Here is a 19,923-nt window from a genome sequence, read left to right as displayed (position 1 = left end):
CAGCATGACTGCTCGCGTTGCGTTCTTATTATACCATAAACTCCGTTCCATGCACCCGACGATGCTGCGGTTGCGAAGTTAATGGTTAATTATTACTATTTCCAGCTGTCTTCAGGAAAGGTCCACTTCGTTATTCCGTTTGTTCAGACTCGAGTCATCATAATAACCGTATGCAATCATTATGCTCGAGTAACAGCAAGTTTCCTGATTAAAAGTTGCTGTTCCTAGTTACCGTCCATAATTCCGTGGCAACAGTTTCATCAAATTCCCTTACCAGATAGAAAGTCATATATCATAGTTATTCTGTTTTGTTGTTGTTTTTTTTATCTCCCATTATGCGGTCAATTGAAGCGCATCCAAGTAGGCCATGCAGGCAACCGGTAAAACTAGTGCCGCCACCTACTGGTGCTCTGCTCGATGCATCGGACTAACCGCCATCAAACCAGCCACGTGACACAAGGTTATCGGTATGAATAGCAGTAGTAGTCCACCCACAAGGGTATGGGGCGCAAGGTTGGGCTTTTTTTTTGTATGACTAGTGGGCTCAGGCCAGCCAGCAGCGGAGAGCGCCTGAAAGTAGGTATACACAAAAACAGCGCAGCCAACCAGGGGGCTCTGTTTGCGCTCGGGGTTGTTTTTTCTTCCTGTTTGCCATTTGTTTGAATTGGCGGCGATGGTGGGCAGCCAGCGGAGACCTGTGGAGGCCGTTTGGTATACAGTGTGGGTCAGTGAAATATATTTTCAACTTTTTGCGGGAAACAAAACATCATTTCTGCATATGCCACATAATATATGAGAAAACAAACATACGGTCTACAGACAAGTCTACGGTCCATACAAATTTCGAAATTTTCGTATGAATAAAAGCCTACTATGTGGAAAGGAGATGGGAAAAAATTAGTCTACGTCAGTGCTTGAATCTGAGTAAACATGAAAAATACGACCAGTTATCAGCACCAGCATCCACTACGAAGGAACACGCAAAGGGAGCGGAGGAAAACCGAACCAACTGCGACTGATGTTCTTCATCGATCGGTTGGCTTATGAAGCAAACTGTGTGGTGATCGTTCATGCTCACTTGCTGCGGCGAGTGTGAAGATGCGGAAATGATTCAGTGGATTTATTAACTGCTCAAAACTTTTAAAAACAATAATTTTGTTGGTATGGGAATGTTGTACTCGAAAGCTGTGTAAGAACTCAAATATTTTTAGCGTTGACAACACTAGCGCCGCCATACAGCAAGTTGCCATAATCAGTGGTGAGTATACATACAGTAGACGTTCGATAACTGCAACATGTTTATTTTTCACTTACCGAATGGAATTCGATAACTGCAACAACTGACAGACGTAAAAGAACTGTCAGTCGCTGCAGAATGCAGCCAATGTACATTCAGGAAACATCGCACTGCAACAAAAGTGCATGCGAAAAACATCGAATCGCTGTTGACATTAAATGTCAAATTTTGATTTTGACGGATAGCGGTGCGATAATTGCACAGCATACTTCCACTTAAAAAGCATTGCAGTTGAACCGTTTGCACTGAGCGAACGTCTACTATATCTAGATAAGTTTCATATTCACCACTGACAACGGCATTGGAACTTTGTGATAGCAGCGCCGCCACGGAATTGCCACTTGTGTTGCCATTTCAAATGGCCGTTAAATTCCTTACACAGTTTCGGAACTGGACTTGGATGTCTGTGCTCTATGTATAAACATTATTTTATCTTCTCCTCGACAATTTCCTTAATTTCAATCCACCAAACAAACTTTTATTCTTATCGTCCGAGAATAGTAGTATTGTCTGCGCAATGATCATTTTGACAATTCGCGAGTTTTAAGACCGCTACTGTAGTACCATCTATACAAACCGACCTATCCTATCTATCAGTTTGTTAGATAATGAAAAACACTGGGTAAGCATCAACCGCTGCGATATGCGGCGAATAAGAGCGAGAGCGATCTGAAACATATCCAGGCAAATGGATTTTAAAAATAGCGACAGTTTTCTTTTTTTTTTTGCAACAGGTCACCCACTAGTTGATGCCAAGTTGTTCTGTCCTATGTCATCGTTATCGGCACTACTGGATGTAGGATCGGTGCGACCGGAGGATAGATAACATTGAGGGTTGAAACAAATGAATTATAGTTTGACTCCTGTTGTTCTCTTTATTGAAGTAGTAATATATCTCTTTTATAACTCTGGAGACGATGGATAAGCTGATATTCAGCTTATTATTGTTAGTTGGGTTTATTTCAGGTTGTTTTAATGTACAACATTTTTCTCACAAACAATTTCAAGTTAAGCATTTTCCAAAGATCATTATATGAGTCATTACGGCTCAAAATTCCATTTCATTAGATTCATTGAACTCGGAGATATAACAGATCAAAGTTGCCTATCGGATAGTTATGCCTTTTACTAAAATCTTTTTAACTTCATGTAGAATAGTCAAATCTTTTCCAAATGTGGATCATTAATAGACAACTAATTGATCAACTTACAGTAAAAATTTTAGATTTTTTGATGCACTTTTCGAAAAATTACAGCTAATTGATCATTTTTTGAAAAGTGAAAATTTTGTCTGTCCCAATCATTTTATTCATCCCCTGTAGTATTGGATGACAATTTTATTTCTATTTTTTTTACAAATTTTTCCTTCCTTAATTTATAGGCTGTTCTTATAGATTTTATTTCAGAATTACTAAAATATTGACACTTCAACTTCTAATATATTAATCAGGAATGTTACTTTCTTCAATTTAATAGCAGTTATTCCTTTTTTTAATTTTTAATTTATTTATGTGAATTTTAACTTAAACGCTAATTCTACACTTAGCAGTTATTCCTAGTTATATTGCAGAAATATTATTGTGCTTAGTGATCATCCCTTCTTGGATTGATAGGTAGTTTCTACTGCATAAAGCTGTGGTAATGAGATTAACCACAGCATGCGATCTGTTACATTTGTCTGTGATACGAACTGTCAAGCGGACAATGTTGGCAGCCCTGCGTGCATAGCAACCACCTCAGGTGACACTCAACCGCATTCACTCTTGTCACTTCCGAACCAACGTCAGCCTGGCTAAGTCGTGTGTGCTGCACGTGATTCCTTCCCAGGGAAATACTAAACTCCACATGAACTAAACTGTATAAGTAAATAATTTCGTTAGGCTGTTCCGTGGCATTACTTAGTCACAGGGGCGTTTTAGGGCCGTTTCAGGGGGTCTCACCAAAAGTCTCACTGTCGACTCAGAGGGATTACAGGAGGTCTCATGGGCGTTTGAAGTGGTCTCAGGGGGTTCCAGGGACGCTTCAAGGGGTCTCAAAGAGTTCCAGAGAGCCTCAGGGGTGTTTAAGGGGGTTTCAGGAGGTATGCGGAGGTCTCAGGAGCATTTCAGATGTGTTCCAGGGGAACCAGGAGGTCCCAGAGGCGTAACAGGGGACCACGGAGCTTCCGAGGAATACCCGTAGGTGTCAGGGGCGTTTCATATGGTCTCAGGGGCGCTTCAGGTTGTGTTTCAGGGGGTCTCAGATGCGTTTTAGGGAGTCTCAGGGGGTTTCATAGGGGCGGTACATGGAGTCTGTCGAGGTTTTATGAGGAGTTTACAGGTGTTTCTGGAAGTTTCAGAGGATTTTCGGCGGGTTTCAGAGACGTTACACAGGCGTTACATTTACGTTTTTGGGGCCTTGGAGAGTCTAAGATGCGGTATATGGGGTCCGAGGGAGCTTTAGGGGAATTTCGATGGTATTTCAAGAAGCTTCCCAGCATTTTCGGCGAGTTTCAGAGTTGTTAGGGTCTGTCCCTAAACTACGTAGTCTCTAAATGGGGGTGGGGGTCTCAGAACAAAGTCTACGGTCCACACACATTTCGAAAATTTGGAATGGACAAGAGTCTGCGAAGGGAGAGGGGCGAGATGTTTGAGATGACCAAAAATGAGCATAATTTATGGACAGCGCCTTACGGAGGCTTACATTGGCGTTTTCGGGGGTTTCTGCTGGTATCAGGTGCAGTACATGGGGTCCAAGGGGGTTTAACCCTATGGAGCCGGACTGTTTTGCCTTCGCTGCGGCAATCCCGCTGGCCTCAAACACGCTTCTTATGCTCGGTTTCATCGCCAGGGTAATATTGACCCCTCCGGCTCCAATGGGTTAATGGGGAATTCGAAGGCATTTCAAGAAGTTTCAGAGGATTGTCGGAAGGTTTCAGAGGCGTTACAGAGGCGTTTTCGGGGGTTTCTAAGACCCCCAGTAGTACCACTAGTAGCACACATGTTCTAGAAAAGTATATGCAATTCTTATATGACCGAATTCAGTCATACAAGAGTTGCATATTCTTTTGGAGAACATCTGTGCTGCTCCGGACCCCTATAATGCCCCTGAAAACCCCAAGCACCATCTTAAATTCCAAAATGGCGTAGGGTAACATGTTCCGACATCAACTCAACAAATATCCACATGACATGCGTCTTTTTTGATTTATTTAGTAGACGTGGGCCGTAGCTATTAAGCTGTGAGAACCCATGAATGTCCATCTGGTCATGCGTGAATGATTTTGTTATTTGATAGTCAAGATCATACACCAATGATTATCCCCAGTCATCGTATAAGATGTTGCATAAGATGTTAAAGTGGAGACGATTTTACATGCGCCAGAATGGAGGCATGAACGCATATGGCCTCCACTTTATCATCTTATGCAACATCTTATGCGATTACTGGTTGTCTGGGTCATGCATAATACAGTTTTTGACAGTACATTTTAGATAACTGTTCCAGAGGGTCTCAGGGGCGTTTCAAGAGGTCTTAGAGGCGTATAAATGGGTCCCAGGGGGCCTTGGGGGTTCCAAAGGTCTGATGAGCACCTAAGGAGGTCTCAGGACCGTTCTGGAGGCATTTGAGGTGGTCCAGGAAGTACTTGGAGGTCTCAGGAATATTTCAGGGGCCTCAGGAGGTGCCTGGTGGTCTCAGGAACGTCTCAGGTGGTTTGAGGAGTTCTAGGGCATCCCTGGGGCACTTCTAACTATTGAAACGCTCCTGAAATCCCCGTAATCTCCTGAACGCCCTTGAACTTCTGACACCCCTACAGAAAAACCCTTAAAACCCCTTTCAATGCTTCTAAAATGCCTTTTAACGCCCCTAAAAGCTACATAATCCCATCGAAACGCCCTTGAATGCCCCATAATCGGTTTGAAATGGCCCTTCGATCCCTTAGAACGCCTTTGAAAGGCTCCAGAATCCTTCTGGAACGAATCTGGATACCCCTTGAAACGCCCCAGAAATGCTATCATACGCCTCTTAAAACCTCTCGTAACGCCGTTTAAACGTCCCTGAAACTCCTTAAAACTCTGAAATACCTTGAAGCGACCTTGACACCCCTTATAACCAACCCCCTTCCCAAATCGCTCCTTCTCCAACTCTTGAAATCCTATTATACAGTCCCCTTTAACACCAATTCATTTCATTTATTTAGCATTACATTTACATAACAAACATAATAAAACTGAATCAACAATTCTTCGCCACAACACTCGGTTCGTGGTTGCAGTCTTCCATCCTCGACCGCGTCCTACACTTGCCAGATCGTTCTGTACCTGATCCGCTCACCTTGCACGCTGCCCTCCATGTCTTCTTGTACCATCCGGATCTCTTGCGAACACCTGCTCTGCAGGGTTGTTACCCGGCGTTCTCACAACATGTCCCGCCCATCGTATCCTTCCAGCTTTTACCACCTTCCGGGTGCTAGGTTCGCCGTAGAGTTCAGCGAGCTCGTGATTCATTCTTCGCCGACACACACCGTACTCCTGCACACCGCCAAAAATGATTCTAAGCACCCGCCACTTGATCATTTCGAGTGCTTGCATGTCCTTCTCGAGCATAGTCCAGATCTCGTGCCCGTAGAGAACCATAGGTCTTATCAGTGATTTGTACATGGTACATTCGGTGCGAGGGTGAATCTTTTTCGACCGCAGATTCTTGTGGAGCGTATAGTAGGCCCCGGTTTCTACTGAGTGATGATGCTTCTTCGTATCTCGCGGCTAACGCTGTTGTATGCCGGTAATAAGGACCCGAGATAGACGGAGTCCTCCACCACCTCGAAAGTGTCCCCATCTATCGTAACACTGCTGCCTAGACTTGCCCTGTTGATCGTGGTTCCACCTGCCAGGCCAGCATATACTTTGTTTTCGACGCGTTCACCGTGAGTCCGACCTTTGCTGCTTCATGTTTAATGGCTAGTTTCCACCTGGTAAGTACTGTGTAAAAGGATAGGACAAGTAATGGTCAAGTAAAACTTTTGCAATCAAAATTACTTCAGCGTTCGCAGTTGATAAGTAATTCGCAGCCAAAAAAATTTGCCAACAGATGGCACTGTCATGCGATGCTGTCAGTCATGTTGTTAATTTTCCGTACGGAATAATATGTCGATGTATTATTCCGTGAGTAAAAGTGACATTTTCTCTTTCTTTTTGTTTTTTCTTTCGCACCAAAGACATCAGTGTGCATTAAGCTGTTAGTACACAGGGGCCTTAGGCCTAAAGTACACAGGGTTAAAGATTTGGCAAGGGAAGAACTCAAGATAAAACATCTGTTTGAAGTGCAACGGAATGCGGAAGCATTGTGGTATGTACTCAAAAAAATTCCGCAAATCTGCCACTGCGGCAAAACGCAATGAACGGGAATTTCCTGCGGTTAATTTCAAAACAACTTCAGTTTGGTGAATAAGTTTGTTTCCTGGAAGAAAGTAATTATGTGAGAATCTTGTTTGTTGTTGTTGGGTTTTTCCGTTTATGGCTTGAGGTATACACTGGGGGATGCGGACTCAACTTTTTTGGGCATTCAATTTGAGCACGTAATTTTTCTTCCAGTGCTCTCCGTTGTTGAGTTTCTTATCTCTATGGAGATTAATTTCAAAGTAGACGCACAAACTACTCCACACAAAGTATAAACCAAGGCTTAAACATATCGATTATAGCAAAAGCTACAATAAAACGTATATATTCAGCTGATTTGGTCCTATATGGTGTTGGAAGAATAATTTGCAAACTTTGGGCAAGTTTTACACATAATTTTCTAACAGATTAAACGTTGGAAAAACGTTTTCGTGTCTGATGTCAAAGTATGTGTGTCATTGAACGTTTTACTCGTTTTAGCGTGACTAAGCAAACCAAACTTGCATCCAGGCACACTCTGATCATTTTGGAGGTTTGGCAGCAGCCTGGCTGCTGTCAAATTTCAGTCCGCAATCCTCAGGGTATACAGTGCCTCATATCCGCCAGTAGCTATCCTCTTATGTGAGAATCTGCAGCATTGCTCTTGCTCTGTCTCGCTCTATCGGTGGTAATTGTGGGATGATCTTGGGGACGATAATGGGGTTATAGAGAGAAAATTAGTGCAGTAAAAATCCAAAGATTTTTAGAACGAACTACCTGGTCAATCCATGAGATATAAATAAGTTAATACGGAAGGAAATTCCAAGGATTCCATTCTCAAAAGAAAGTCATGATTTTATAGGAGTCCGGGTATTGTCCGAGATTCTGCAGGAAGCGGGAAATACTATTAAAAAAAACTAATAATTCGGCGAAGCTCTTCAAAGAAGTTGTGGGTCCAAGAGAAGCTAATGATTTCAAAAAAAAGTTCGGGGTTCTGGGAGTTTTGGAAAGATGGTGTTTTTAAGTTCCTCATGAAAATAGCTCTTAATTCCAGGAACAATCAGGCTAGTTCTCGAAAATTCCTAAACGAGTTCTATCAAGAGATCCTCGATAGTTCCTCCAGAATGTCCCCCAGAAGTTCACGGGAATTCATCCAGAAGTTCTCCTCCAGTTCTTCCTCCAGGAGATTATCAGGAATTCCTCCAGAAGTTCCCCGGGCATTCCTCCAGGGAGTTCCCCGGGAGTTCCTCCAGGAGTTCTCCGGGAATTTCTCCAGAAGTTCCCCGGGCATTCCTCCAGGGAGTTCCCCGAGAATTCCTCAAGGAGTGTTCGGAAAATTCCTCCAAGGATTTCCCAGGAAATCATCCAGAAATTTTCAGGTGAATCCTCTAGGAAATCCCCGATAAAACTTCCGAGAGTTCCCGGGTATGCCTCCAGAAGTTCCCCGTTAATTCCTTAAGGAGTATATCCATGAGTTCCTCAGAAATTCTTCCAGGAGTTCTTCGGGAATTCATCAAGGGGATTTTCGAGAATTTCTGCAAGAGTTCCCCGAGAATTCTTGCAGAAAATCTCCTGGAATTCCCCAATGAGTTTCCAGGAAATTCCCCCAGGAGTTTCCCAGGAACTCATCTAAAATTACCTCGGTAACTCCACCAGAAGTGCACCAATAATTCCACCACGACTTCTTCGGGAAATTCTCCAGGAGTTCCTCTGAAATTCTGCTGCATTTCTTCCAGAATTCCTGCAGGACTTCCCCGGATGGATTCCTGGAGAAATTTATGGGAGAAATCCCCGAAGCAATTTCTTGAGCAATCACCAGAGGATCTTCTGGAGCAAATCTCCAAAAATTCCTTCTAAGATTTTTCCAATAATTCCTCCAGAGATTCCTCCAATAGTTCCTCCGGAGATTTCTCCAGGAATTCCACTGGAGATTCCTCCTGGAATTTCTCCGGAGATTCCTCCAGGAATTTCTCTCGAGATTCCTCCAGAAATCACTGCAGGAATCTTTGGGGGAATTCCTGGAGGAATCTCCGGTGGAATTCCTGGAGAAATCTCCGGAGGAATTCCGGGAGGAATTTCTGGAGGGACTCCGGTAGGAATTTCTGGAGGAATTCTGGGAGGAATTTCTGGAGGAATTTCTCGAGGAATCTTTAGAAGAATTATTGGAGAAATTTCAAGGAGGTATTTCTGGAGGAATCTCCGGATGAGTTGAATGAGGGATCTCCGGAATATTTTTAGGAGGGATCTCCGGTGGAATTCCTGGAGAAATCTTCGGAGGAGTACCTGGAGGAAACTTTGGAAGAGTTCCTGGAAAAATCAGCAAAAATAATCCGGAGGAATCCCCAAAAAAATTCCTGAAGGAATCCTCAGAGGAATTCCCGAAAAAATTGGTGGAGATAATCCGGGAGGAATTTTCGGAGGAATTCCTGGAGGAATCCTCGGAGGAATTCATCGGAGAAATTTCTGGAGGAATCTTCGCAGGAATTCCGGGAGGAATTTCTGGAGGAATCTTCGAAGAAACCTCCGGAGGATTTTTAGTAGGATCTTTTGGAGCAATCTTCGGAAGGTTCTTCCCGAGGAATTTCCAAAAAAAATCTCCGGAGGAGTTCCTGCAGAAATCTCCAGAGAAATTTCTGCAGGAATCTTTGAAGGAATTATTGGAGAAATCTCAGGAGGAATTTCTGGAGAAATGTCCGGAGGAGTAGGAATCTCCAGAGGAATTCCTGGAGGAATCTTTGGAGAAATTATTGGAGAAATCAATGCATTCCTGTAGAAGTCCTAGAAGGAACTCTTGGAATGATCCCGGAAGAAATTTCTGCGGGAATCTCTGAATAAATACAGTAGACGTTCGCTCGGTGCAAACGGTTTAACTGCAATGCTTTTTAACTGCAAGTCCTCTAAGTGCAACAATTTTACAGTTATCGCACCGCTTTCTGTCAAAAATCAAACGTCAACAGAGTTGCGATGTTTTTCAGCTGCATTGCGATGTTTTTGAATGCATTCTGGCTGCGTCCAACAGCAATTGACAACTGTTTGACGGCTGTCAGTCGTTGCAGTTAGCGAATTTCATTCGGTAACTGAAACGTAAACATGTTGCACTTATCGAACGTCTACTGTATCTGAGTGAACCCCGAAAAAAAAAATACTACAGAAATCCCTCATGGAGGGAAATGAAAATCCCAGAGACATTTTAAGACAATCCCCGGCGAACTCCTGGTGGAGCACCTGGAAGAATTTCAAGAGATTTTTGTGCGAAATCTCAAATAAAAACCTTCGTACGGAATGCCAGAAGATTCATCACTAAGAATCCTTCGTGGATCTTCATTCAATTCCCTGTGAAGCTTTGTCCCAGTATTTCTACAAGAACTCCATGAAGTCAGAGACCCAGCAGAATTCCTCCCACCGTAGTGCGAATCCGTAGTCTGGATTTTCCCCAGAAGCCCACCCAAAAGTTATAAATTAAATCATTTTCCCCACACGCGCGCGAAAAAGTACATTTCAATTTCAATAACATTTCCTGAGGACGAACGAAATTTCTTCAAGTCCAAATCGTAAACAACCTGGTGTCCTTTTCTTTCACATCCTTCTTACAGCATCGTTTCGTTAAAATGCTGTCAGTTGAACAAATGTCAAAATTACTTATGGAAAAAAGGAGGAATTTTACTTGAGCGCTCTACTTGGGAGCAGGAAACTAAGCTTAAGGTGGGTGCACAGGTCTACCACCGTTCCAAATGTTCTTGCAATAATATCCATGCCATCCGCAAAACAGACAAATTGGCCGGATTTCGTGAAAATCGTGTCTCGACTGTTGAGCCCGGGTCATCGCATAACAGCAGGCTTGAGAGTCCATCAGTTTTTCGTAGTCCCCGGCTGACTGAGCGTGCACGAATATCGGAACGGATTTTTTTGCGTGTGGTAAGCTTCCGCAGCAGCCCACTTCGTCTCCTCATGCCATCGTCTTGAAAAGCCGCCTTCAGGTTATTCCACGCTTCCTTGGCCGTTTTTGCTGCCTGCACCAAACTGTAATTTACGGGTTCGATGCTTAGGCAGATGGTGGCCAATGCCCTGAGCGAGGACGCATCGGCCGGATCTTGATCCCCTCGTTCCACGGTGTCCCAGGTACCTTCCCTGATGAGCATCATCTTCGTAGCAAAGGCCCACGACGAATAATTCTCCCGGCCCTTGAGTCGTTCCACCATCGGCATGGAAATACTGCCACTCATTCCGAAACCTCTTGATCCGCCGCTGAAACCGCTTCTTCCGGGCTGGTTCGCCGAATTGCTTCCGTCTACGACTTGATCCGATCGATGCATTTTCTTACTTCTTGAAGAATCTTCTTTTGAAAAAATTTTCACTTGTTGATTCCGTTGCTATGGAGCTTGACGCTGGCCCATAACCTAATGAATACACGTCTAGCTTGTAGAAGGTGATAGAACAAAATGATCTTTATTACTAATCAAATTCATAGATTACTACGATTACCAATAGGTTCGCTTAATGCGTTTTAGCGCCATTAGTCTCTGCATGCTGTGAGATTTTGACTTTTACTGCGAGCACTGTGTTCAAAATTTCAGTGAGAGTGAGCAGGACAGCACCAAAACAGAGCTCGCAGTAAAAGTCAAAGAACAAAAGAATTTTGCCAGCATACACAGGCTAATTGGCGTTTTCCAATTGACAATTGGAACGAATTCCAATTCGTTGATATTTCCTTTTTGTGCTGTGATTGTGAAGTGTGTAATCCTGTCTAGTTTGGGTAGTGGCTACGGCTAGGAAACCTCAGATCAATTTTCAGCGTAAAAAGCGTGCGTAGCCCAAGTGGCTCTACTTCATGTGAACCCAGTTTAGCTTCTTTCATTATAAATGAAGTGTCATGCCTCGAGCATGCTATATATTAGAATAACGTTGACAGTATGTTTCCACCTTTCCTTATGGATGCCTTCAAGCAAGCTCTTGTATTCAGCATCTTTTCGTTGATATTTGGCAGCATTGCTACGGTAACACTGGTCGACAGTGGATCACGCACTTTGACCACTTGTTCCATTTCTGATGGATTTTGGCCCGCTGATTCCGAATCTGACTTCGAAATTGCTGTAACACGTACAGTTTTTGAGAAAAATAGGTTTTTTTTTTCACAAAATTTCATATTTTCATAAAAAATAAACTATTGTCTTTATATTATAATTTTTTTTATCTGCTCATCTCAACAAATATTTATATTCGATAGATTTTGATCCACTGATTTAGAATCTGACCTTAGAATTTCAGTAACACGTACAGTTTTTGAGAAAAATGGGGTTTTATTCACAAAATTTCATATTTTCAGAAAAAATAAAATTATTGTCTTTTTAAATTTGAAGTTTTTATCTATTCATCTTAACCAATATTTTCTATTACATAGATTTTGATCCACTAATTCGTAATCTGACCTAAGAATTACTGTAGCACGTATTTTTTTTAAGAAAAGGCTTTTTTATTCGCAAAATTTTATATTTCCATAGAAAATAAAATATTGTCTTTATAGTTCTATTTTTTTTTATCTGCTCATCATAACCAATATTCATATTCAATAGATTCTCGTATACTGATTCAGAATCTGACTTCAGAATTCTGAAACGCATACAGTTTTTGAACGAAATAGGATTTTATTCACAAAATTTCATTTTTTCTTAAAAAATGAAATATTGTCTTTATAATTTAAATTTTTCTCTGCTCATCATAAACAATAATTACTTTTAATGGATTTTGATCCATTGATTCGTAATCTGACATACACAGCTAATCGCGTTCGGTAATTTTTACCGAAATCTCAACCGCTGAGCGTTCGGTAATGGATTTTTAAAGAAATTCTGTAAAAAAATAACAAATTTCGGTAAAATGTTATCGTTTATCTGTCAAACTCTAACGAACTTCGGTAAAAGTTGCTACCTTTACCGATTTTTTCCTGTAAAACAAACTTAACGGTTGAGATTTCGGTAAAAAACTACCGAAGTCGGTGTTTTTTTCTAATTGTGTAAGAATTTGAGTAAAACGTATTTTTTTTTTGAGAAAAATTGGGTATGATTCACAAATTTTCATAAAAAATGAAATATTTTCTTTATATTTTTTTTTATTATCTGTTCATCATGAACAATATTTATATTTAATGGTTTTTGAGTCACTGATTCGTAATCTGACATAAGAATTTGTGTAACGCGTAAACTTTTTAAGAGAAATAGGGTTTTATTCACAAAATTTCATATTTTCATAGAAAATAAAATCTTGTCTTTATAATTTTAAATAACTGATTCAGAATGTGACTTAAGAATTTGTGTAACACGTACAATTTTTGAGAAAAATGGAATTTTATTTTTAAAATTTCATAGAAAATAAACTATTGTCTTTAAAATTTTTATCTGCTAATCTTAAACAATATTTATATTCAATACATTTTTATTTACTGATTCGGAAACTAACCTAAGAATTTTTGTAACACGTTCAATTTTTGAGAAAAATGGGGTTTAACTCGCTAAATTTTATATTTCCAAAAAAATAAAATACTGTGTTGTTAGGGTCTGTTCCAATTGGAGAATTAAAATTAATTTTCACTTAAACTTGACAGTTCAATAATTATTTCCTTAGGAGAACTGTCAAATTTGAGTGAACATTAATTTTAATTCGCCAATTGGAACAGACCCTTAATATCATTTTTTTTTATCTACTAACCATAACCAATATTTATATTCAAACGATTTTGATCAACTGATTCGGAATCTGACCTAAGATTTTGTGTACCACGTACAGTTTTTGGACTGAGTTCACGAATTAGCGCGGTACAAATACATAAGGACAATTCGCTGAATTCTTATCATACCGTATAATTTCTGTAGCACGTACAGATTTTGAGAAAAATAGAATTATATTTACAACATCACATATGGTCATTGAAAATAAAATATTGTCTTTATTTTTTAAAATCTGCTGCTCAAAGAAACAAAAATTCATATAAAATATTTAGATTTATTGCTCAGAAACTCTGTAAAACGTACAGTTTTTGTGAAAAACAGGTGAAACACATTTTTACATGACAAAAATGAATTTATGGAAAAAAAAAAATTTTTCACTAGAATGTGAAATTTTGTTGATAAAACCCAACTTAAAAAAATGAATGTGTTAGGTAAGAATAAGGAATAAGTGGATACATTAAATACAATCTATTACGATCTAGTAAAAAGCTGTCCATTAATGCCGTAGGGGTTTATGGAAGGAGGGGAGTTTGAGAAATCTTTCGCGCCATTCAAATAAAAAGTGGGTTCTCATACAGAAAACTGAACATGGTACAGAAATTCTGAGGTTAGATTTCGAATAAGCAGATTGAAATTTATTACATACAAATATTTGTTTTGATGAGAGGACCATAAATTAAAACAAAAGTAATATTTTTTCTATGAAAATACTGAATTTTGTGAATAAAACCCTATTTTTCTCAAAAAATTCAAATGTTACAGAAATTCTTAGGTCAGTTTCCGAATCAGTGGACCAAAATCTATTGAGTATAAATATTGGTTAAGATGAGTAGAAATTTTGTAAATAAAACCCCATTGTTCTCAAAACCTGTACGTGTTACTGAAATTCTTAGGTCAGATTTTGAATCAGTGCACTGATCCACTGCAGTGGATCAAAATCTTTTGAATATAGATATTAGTTATGATGAGCAGATTAAAAATTTAAAATTATAAAATCATTATTTTATTTCACAAAATCTCACGTGTTACAGAAGTTCTAAGGTTAGTTTCCGAATCGGTGGATGACAATCTATTAAATACCTATAAATATTGATTAAGATGAGCAGATAAAAAAATTAAAATTATAAAGACAATAGTTTATTTCCTACGAAAATATGGATTTCATGAATAAAACTACATTTTTTTAAAAAATTTCACTTGTTACTGAAATTTTTTGTTAAGATTCTGAATCAGAGGAATAAAATATATTAAAAATAAATATTGGTTACGATCAGCAGATAAAATGAAGTAAAATTAAAAAGACAATATTTTATTTTCCATGGAAAACCATATTTTCTCAAAAATTTTACGTGTTACTGAAATTCTTTGGTCAGATCCTATATCAGTGGATCAAAATCTATTGAATGTAACTATTGGTTATGATGAGCAGATGAAAATTCAAAATTATAAAGACAAGATTTTGTTTTGTATGAAAATATTAATTTTTGTGAATAAATCCCTATTTTTCTCAAAAAAATTACGTGTTACAGAAAATCTTAGGTCAGATTTCGAGTCAGAATTTTGAAAATGTAATAAATATAAATATTGGTTAAGAAGAGCAGATTAAAAAAATAAAACTATAATGACAATAGTTTACTTTCTTTATAAATATGAAATTTTGTGAAAAAACAACATTTCTCTCAAAAATTTTACGAGTTACTGAAACTCTTAGGTTAGATTTTGAATCAGTGGATCAAAATCAACTGAATAAAAATATTGGTTATGATTGGCAGATACGATAAATAAAATTAAGATGATTAGTTTTTTGAAATATGGTTAATAAAACCCTATTTTCTCAAAAAATCACGTGTTACTGAAATTCTTTGTTCATATTCTGAATCAGTGGAACAAAATCTATTGAAAATAAATATTGGTTATGATCAGCAGATAAAATAAAATAAAATTATAAAGACAATATTTTATTTTCCATGAAAATATGAAATATGATGCATAAAACCCTATTTTCTCAAAAAACTTTACGTGTTACAGAAATTCTTAGGTCGAATATAAAAATCAGTAGCATATAAAAGTCAGTATATAAAAATCTAATAAATATAAATATTGGTTAAGAAGAGCAGATAAAAAAATTTAAATAAAAAGACGATAGTTTATTTTCTATTAAAATATAAAATTCTGTGAAAAAACCCATTTTTCTCAAAAAAGTTACGTGTTACTGAAATATTGGTTATGATTGGCAGATAAAAAAAAATTAATGACAATAGTTTATTTTCTATGAAAATAAGAACTTTTGTGAACAAAACCCTATTTTTCCCAACAATTTTACGGGTTACAGAAAGTCTTAGGTAAGATTCTAAGTCAGTATATAAAAATCTAATAAATATTAATATTGCCTAAGATGAGCAGATAAAAAAATGAAAATTATAAAGACAATAGTTTATTTTCTATGAAAATATGAAATTTTGTGAACAAAACAGTATTTTCTCAAAAAATTCACGAGTTACTGAAATTCTTTGTTCAGATTCTGAATCAGTGGATAAAAATCTATTGAAAATCAAAATTGATTATGATCAGCAGATGAAATAAAATATAATTATAAAGTCAATATTTTATTTTCTATGAAAATATGAAATATGGTGAATAAATCCTTATTTTATCAAAATTTTACATGTTATTGAAATTCTTAGGTTAGATTCTGAATCAGTGGATCCAAATTTATTGAGTATAACTATTGATCATGATGAGCAGATGAAAAATTCAAAATTATAAAGACAAGATTTTGTTTTGTATGAAAATATGAAATTTTGTGAATAAACCCCTATTTTTCTCAAAAAAATTACGTGTTACTGAAATTCTTAGGTCAGTTTAAGAATCAGTGGATTAAAATCCATTGAATATAAATATTAGTTACAATGAGCAGATGAAAAATTTAAAATTAAAATACCAATATTTTATTTTCTATGACATATAAAATTTTGTGAATAAAATCCTATTTTTCTCAAAAACTGTACGTGTTACAGGAATTCTGAAGTCAGATTTGAAATCAGCGGGCCAAATTCCATTAGAAATGGAACAAATGGTCAAAGTGCGTGAAAAAAGTTTCAATTTTGTCGACTAGTAATTATAATTACATCATCTGAAGTAGCTCAAACATTAATTTGAGATACTTCAGTTTGATGGATTGCTTAGGTAGTACAGTTACTTAACAAAGAATTTCACCTAAACCAACTCTGCATGAGCAGAATTTGTCCTGAGTTGACTGATTGGCATGTGTCAGATGAGGAGTCTCCATTTGACCTTCTTTGCACTTTTGAATGTTCCTTCGCAAACTTTGCGTATTCAGGCGTCTCTGCTCAACAAACTGGGGAACCTGTACTAATTGGTTGCGACCACATTTTATGGATAACTCGCTTCCATTGCTACTCCAAGAGAGTTTTATTGTGGTTTTGTTACTACAACGCCCTCCAATGTGGTATACCATAACTATTGCTTTGAAAGAAGCTTGTCCTCTGCGGTCTGTGCGGACCGCAAGAGATATTCCTGAATGGAACTCTGATCTGTCCAAGTTCAAAATAACTTCGGATAAACCAGTCTTTTGTATAGTTACGAATCTCTAGCTTCCGCCCGATAATTGTAGCTATAGAATCGACTTAGTGGGCACTAAAAAGTTCTGCTTACTTCAAATCTCCAGGAGCAAATGGGGGTTTGTCCTATTTTGCTCCAGAGGGATTTGAGTATTTCAAACATGTTTTGAACTCTTGTAATTTTCTATTGAGTATTTGCATGGCATGAAATTACTCCATAGTTTTATCCCGAACGGGTGAGTGCGTTGTATAAAGAAGGAATGAGTTCCAGATTTATCTGGTTACCTCGTTCTTTCTGAAATGCTTGAAACGCATTGTCGATTATCACATCTGTGATGTTCGTCTGACTAACATGCCTATTTATGTGAACCCACATGCCTCCCAACTTGGGATGTCCACAGTGACTCTTTTACGCAAAGTTGTATACGATCTCAAGAAAGTACTCGCTCAAACGTAGTTTTTGCTTGGGTGATTTCTTGAATATTGAGGATGCTTTCGATGACGTGCTATTCAATGTCATTTTTAAAGTCGCATGACGTCACAAGCTACCTCCAATGAGCTACAGGCTCTCTTTACGCTTATGCGTTTCACAGTGTCCTTTTCAGGGCACTGATTAAACCTGTTGTGGTATGGGTTATAAGCTCTCGTTGCGCTTATGCGTTCATTCCCTCTTCTAGGGTACCCCTTCCTATTTCATCACCTTTCCTGATTCCCATCCCTTGTCCCATTCTCCCTCAGGTAAATGAGGAAATAGGCTTATCTGTATGGCGATGGCACAAATGTCCCAAATGGAGGATAACGTGCCACTGGAGCCGGCCTTCTAATACCTGATGGTAGCGGTTTTTAAAACCGTCATAAAACCTTATACCTTTTATTCTGGTTTTATGATGGTTCTAATAACCTCTTCTTGTCTATATGAATATAAAATGTTACTTGGGTATCACAAATAGCGTTTTTAGGTCAAATAGATTCGATGAGGTTATAAAAAACATAATAAAGCCAAATTGAAATCATCAGGATTTTATGACGATTCTCAAAGCCTCTTGGAAGCAAATTGGCCTTTAAATTGTTGCTTGAAATTCGTTTTCAAAAATTATTGAACGTTCAAAATTGTTTTAAAACAATTATTTAGTTTTGAAATTTTAAAAAATGATTAGTTTATAGTTCTTATTTGTTTTTACCCTTCTTACACCCATAAGAAGGGTATAAATACCGCTTGGAAAACCGACTTTCGATCCGAGGCCCGCAGGGCCGAGTCACATATACCAATCAACTCAGCTCGACGAATTGAGCAAATGTCTGTATGTGTGTGTGTGTGTGTGTGTGTGTGTGTGTGTGTGTGTGTGTGTGTGTGTGTGTGTGTGTGTGTGTGTGTGTGTGTGTGTGTGTGTATGTGTGTGTGTGTATGTATGTTACAAAAAAATGTCACTCACGGTTCTCAGCCGTCTGTTGACCGATTTGAGTTCTCTTGGAAGCAAATGAAAGCTACTACATCCTAGTAGAACGCTATTGAATTTTTTTTTTTGATTGGACGTTCGGTTACCGAGATATCTTTCAAAGAGTGCTAGGGAGTAGTACAACTTAATTATTTTAGATATTTTTGACAAAGTGTATCACCATAAATTTCTCAGCCGTCTATCAACCGATTCGGGTTCTTAAGGCCCGAAACGAAAGCATCCTAGAAGATCGCTTTTGAATTTCATTCCGATTGGACATTTTGTAACCGAGATATCTTTCGGGGAGTACTTTGGAGTAATACAACTTAACTTTTTAAGAGGTCTTTGACAAAATGCTTCATAATAAATGAATCAGCCGTGTGTCAATCGATTTGAGTTCTCTCAGCATCAAATGAAAGCTACAGCATTCTAGTAGTATGCTATTGAATTTCATGCCGTTTGGACATTTTGTTTCCGAGATATCTTTCCACGAGTACTAAGGAGTAATGAAATTTACGCTTTTGAGAGATTTTTGATAAAATGTATCATAATACATTTCTCAGCCGTCTGTCAACAGATTATTTATGATCATATTTGGTTACACAAGTTAGTTATACATGAAAATGCAATTGCATCAAATACATAAAAGCTACTATCTCTTTGTGTTGCGCAGAACAGAGTGCGATTAATTTGAACACTAAAGTAATTTGAGCACCCCTGCGAATACCCCAGCAATTGTAAAGATAGACGTAGAACAATGCTGTTATGAGCTTATTTGTAAAACCAGTGCGGAGATGTATTTCGAAGAGGATGGCAGCATTTGTCTGCCCAGCTAGGTTACCGAATTAGTAAGTACATAAATGTATGTGTATATTGAATGGTTTTTAATAAATGTGCCTATTTTAGCTTTTTAGCTGACCAAATTAAATATGTGTCTGCTGTAAGAGTCGGTACGATCTCTTCCACCCTCATCCGCAACACACTAGTTTCTCACGGTTCTTCTAGAAGTTCGATACTGAAACTCGAGCTTCAAAAGTTGGAGGAGGAGCGAGCGCTGGAGCAGTTGGAAGCGGAAAAGCTGCGTAGCTACCTGAACAAGAAGTATGACATCTTGAAGCAGATGACAAACCAGTCGGACATGACATCAGCGGAGGAAGGACTGGGCCGTGTGAATGCCTGGGTCGAGGACGTAAACGAGTGCGGTCGAAGCGAGTCGTTTGTTGAACCACCCCCCGACAATTTCTCTCCTCGTGAATGTTCAACACCAAACCGTTCAATCGCGGTCAGGGGCTCCCAGGTTACAAGTAGACAATCTGTTGTGTTGGCCAACCCTGTCAACATCAGAAACAGTAGACGCCCCATACCCATGCCCAACCCCGAAGATGGTTCCCTTTTTCGGTCGTCCAGATTCCATGCGATTGCACCAGACTACGACGGAGCTTCGTCTGTAAGCCAGAATCCTTCATCACGCCGTCAAAATGTTCGACATGGGCCTACCCGTGCGCAGTTGGCTGCGCGTCAGGCCATCTC

General features: G+C 38.6%; 1 protein-coding gene across 6 annotated transcripts in view; it reads right to left on the bottom strand.

Annotated features, from left to right (window-relative positions):
- Positions 1-19,923, bottom strand: part of LOC109621640 (1-phosphatidylinositol 4,5-bisphosphate phosphodiesterase) — a 246,422-nt gene that overhangs the window by 188,983 nt on the left and 37,516 nt on the right. The window lies entirely within an intron of this gene.

This window comes from Aedes albopictus, chromosome 3 (genome assembly GCF_035046485.1).
Source record: "Aedes albopictus strain Foshan chromosome 3, AalbF5, whole genome shotgun sequence".
NCBI classification, from domain to species: domain Eukaryota; kingdom Metazoa; phylum Arthropoda; class Insecta; order Diptera; family Culicidae; genus Aedes; species Aedes albopictus.
The sequence above is the reverse complement of the archived record's forward strand: the minus strand, read 5'-3'. Positions and strand labels throughout refer to the sequence as shown.